Raw genomic sequence first — 4020 nt, 5'->3', positions numbered from 1 at the left:
TAGATAAATGTTTATACCAAAAGCTAGGCTTTTAGTATACACTCTAACACCTTAAACCCTCGCGTCATCGACGGTCGAGCGGCGACCTTAAACCCTACCGGCGGTCGAGCGGCGACCTTAAACCCTCGCGTCATCGATGGTCGAGCGGTGACCTTAAACCCTATCGACGGTCGAGCGGCGACCTTAAACCCTCGCGTCATCGACGGTCGAGCGACGACCTTAAACCCTCGCGTCATCGACGGTCGAGCGGCAACCTTAAACCCTCGCGTCACCGACAGTCAAGCGGAGACCTTAAACCCTCGCGTCATCGACGGTCGAGCGGCGACCTTAAACCCTCGTGTCATCTACGGTCGAGCGGCGACATTAAACCCTCGCGTCATCTACGGTCGAGCTGCGACTTTAAACCCTCGTATGATCGAGCAACAAGTAAGAACAAGATGATTGCCTAATCATATTCAAAGATGATAAAAATATCGAGGAAAATTGTCAAAAATAAGACAGAAGCCAGTTACGTCTTAAAAGTTCATGCCAACTGGGTACACCCGATGGCCGATTAGTACAACTGAAAAAAGCACTTAGCAAACCAAGCGAACAGAAACGCTTTAGAGGGTTCATTCCAAATAAGCCAAGGCATCATCGGGGATAGAGTCATTGAGCTGGTCGCGATCAATCGTGGAGCCGGGCAGATCGGCAAGCAGATGTCCCTTTTTCTTGAGTTGATCAAAAATGTTGTCCACGGCGCAGCCGAAGAGTCAGAGAACTCGGGCAACGAACTTATCCACGAAGGTGTCAGACCAGATGTAAGCTACTTTCATCTCTTCGAATCGGCTAGGCTCGCTCTCCTTATAGGCCTCCAAGGCCGACCGGGCGCTCTCCAGATCTGCCTTAACCACCGCAAGATCGGCGTCCTTGTCGGATAGTTGGATTCTTAAAGTGGCCTCTTCAGACTCGTGAGCTTGCCGCTCGGACATCAACAGACCTTCAACATTTTTCAGCTTGTCTTCCGTCTGCTTTAACTTTTGCTCGAGAGCCCGGGCTACCACATTTTTCTTCTCCAGATACTCAACAGCCCGTTGCTTGCGGTTGGTGGCTAGAGTGATTTTTCCCTCGAAGGTGGAGATCTCTTTCTTGAGTCGGTCAATATACTCGACTTGCTCGGCGCTCTTACCCCGCTCGGTGGTCAGCAGCTCTTCACTCTTGGCTAAGTCAGCTTGCAGCTGAGCCACCTAAGTGTCCTTTAGACCGTGAGTGGTGCCCGACTGGCCGGGGGTTTCCTTCAGCCGTTTCAACTCATCCTCTACAAAGGCAAGTCTCTAGCTCATAGCCAGACCGTCTACCGAAAACAGCGAAAGTCGTGATGGGAAGGGATCAGAAACAAGGCCAAATTAATCGGTATGGAAGTTAAGAGAAAAACTCATGCCGGTAATCTGCTTAGTGTAGCTGTTCGCTAATACACCCGGAGGAGCCGCCGCCGCCCGGGCGCGTGCATCTTCCCATATCTCGGCCAAATGGCCTTTAATGATATCCGGTGTTCAGTCTAATCGGCTGAGCTACCCGGCGCTGAAAGATCTTCAGTAGGAAGGTGGAGTGTGGTCGTGACGTGTCTCCGACGAGTTGTGGCCGAATGGGAAGAGGCTGATCGGCCCGCGCGAGAAGAAGAAGGCACTGGATTGATGCTTGACCTTAAGATGCGGCCCTAAGCCGATAGTGGCGGCAGACTAGCGGCGGGAGAGGCAACGAGAGGGGCGGAGGGTGTCCGGTCAGAAGAAACATTGGCAGCCTCTGACAGTATCTGACCGGAAGCACCGGTCTGATCGGCAACCCTCGCCACCGAAGTTGCGGAGCACGCAGCTTTCTTTGTGCGATGCCTCTTGCGCATATTCTCAAGTGGCACTTCCGATTGCGAGCCCTCTTCTGGAGTTAGCTGATCCGCCGGAAGCTCCATGATCGGCATTCTCGCTGCTGCTGCTTCGACTGGCATCAGGTTCGACTCCCCACCGACCTCCTGAGTAGGCCCCTGTTCGGGCAATACCAGTTCAGGGAGATCTTCCGGCTAAAACCCCCGCTCGGCCAACACTTCAACCACTACCTGGTCAACATCGGCAGTGGTAAGCTTCAACTGCCCGACCAAGCGCGCTTGCATCATGATGTCGGCTACAAAATAAAGAAAGAAATCAGTTAGATAAAGAGAAAGGAGGAAAATTGATGGTGTACCTAGGTTGATCGGCTCGTCGGGGCTGATCGGACTAAGGCCAAAAAGCGCCAAGACTCCTTCCTCCAGCAGCTTGTGAATGTTGAACTTCTGACCAGCTAGCATGGAGGCAGCAAGCAAGTAGGCGGGAGTGTTCTTGTAATGAGGCAACGAAGGTTGGGGCCCTAGCAAAAGTTGCCAAGTGGTTTGGAAGGAAGGGCGGTTGGGGAAGTGGACAAAGAAGAAGTGTTCTCTCCAATACTTATTGGAGGAAGGCATCCTATCAAAAAAGACCAAGCCCGGTCGAGCTTGTAGGAGGAAAGTGCCTGGCTGATCGGACAGCTTGGGGTAATAAAAAAAAAGTGAAAAATCGAAGGGGTCAGGGGAATGCGACGTAAGCGGAATAGGATAATTACCCCGCACAGAAGGCGAAAGGAGTTAGGGACTAGCTGAGAAAGGGATAGACCGAAGTATCTACAAACATCAAGGATGAAGGGATGAAGAGGAAGCCGTAAACCGGCAGCAAATTGGTCACGGAAGAAGTAGACACAGCCAGTCGGCGGAGCGGAAGGCCGATCGGTGGCTAGCGGGACATGGATCTCGTAGCCAGGAGGGAGTTCAAAGGTATTGGCTAGGGTTCGGGCATCATCCTCATCAAATTGTGACTCGATAGTATCGTACCAAGGGCCCGGAGCGAAGGACGAAGGCTGCGATGCACCGGCCATGATAGAAGGGAGGAAACGAGAGGAGTCGGGAGGAAGTGCAAAAAGAAAAAGAGGGTAGAAGCAAGAGAAGGAGCTCGCCAGAAGATCGCAGGAGACAAAGCAGTTAGGGGCTACAGAAGAAGACAATGGACTCACCAGGAACGGGAATGATAGGGGAATAGGAGGATTTGCTGAAGAACACGAAGTATTCGTCGGGGAACACGGGGAAAATCGCCAAATAACGCGGACGAAGTCGCCGGAAGCAAAAGCATGAGAGAAAGAAGACGGCGGCGACAAGCTTATAAACATCAAGGGACCTCGCTTAGCCGTCCGATTGACAGCACGAACACCTAGAGGCAAATCCGACCATTGAAATTCAAACAACCCAAAGGTCACATCCCAGTTTGTCACCTCAAGCATGCGCTAGCAGGAGGAGACGCGTGGCGTGCGTTGATAAGGCAGTTGTCAAAGCAATTAAGGAAGCGTGCTTCACATCAATGCCTCAGGCTGATACAGGTTTTCGAAGAGACTTTTGCGAGGGGTGCCTTAGCAAAGGCTCCAGAAGCCAACCGAGCAAAGATAGAAAGCTCGCGGATAAACAATCTGGCAGGCCGGCCGGCGGGCTCGTGAAGGGGGCCGACCGACATAGGTGACCGCCATGCCCGCAGAAAATCACATCTTCACAACATTTTGTCCAGTCAGTCGGACTTACAGCCTCCTTCGACTAGACTAAAAGGGGGGCATGTGATCCGGTGATAATCGAGGAGGGCCCCCCTCCCAGGAAGTGCAACGCTTAGGTGGACGTCAAAATCGAGAGGTGGTCAGCTAAGGGACCAGCCGAGCGGACGTCTATACAGGCCGATCGACCGGAAGAGTTCACCGACCGACCGGAAGAATTCAAGAAGAGTTGGGTCAGCCTGCGGTGCACTGAAACCAAAGTCACTCACGCCGCTCGGATGTGATATACTCGTAAGGGGATATGGAATTGGCTGGTCAGAACGATCAAGGGAAGTTCAATCAGATTAACGGCCGATAAATCAGACTGGAGATATGTGCCAACATCCTTTTGGGAGTCAATGCCACTGGCTGACGGCGCTGATGGACGGAAAATCGTACGGGAGAAGA

The sequence above is a fragment of the Zingiber officinale genome, chromosome 6A, assembly GCF_018446385.1.
Source record: "Zingiber officinale cultivar Zhangliang chromosome 6A, Zo_v1.1, whole genome shotgun sequence".
NCBI classification, from domain to species: domain Eukaryota; kingdom Viridiplantae; phylum Streptophyta; class Magnoliopsida; order Zingiberales; family Zingiberaceae; genus Zingiber; species Zingiber officinale.
This window is presented reverse-complemented; position numbering follows the sequence as displayed.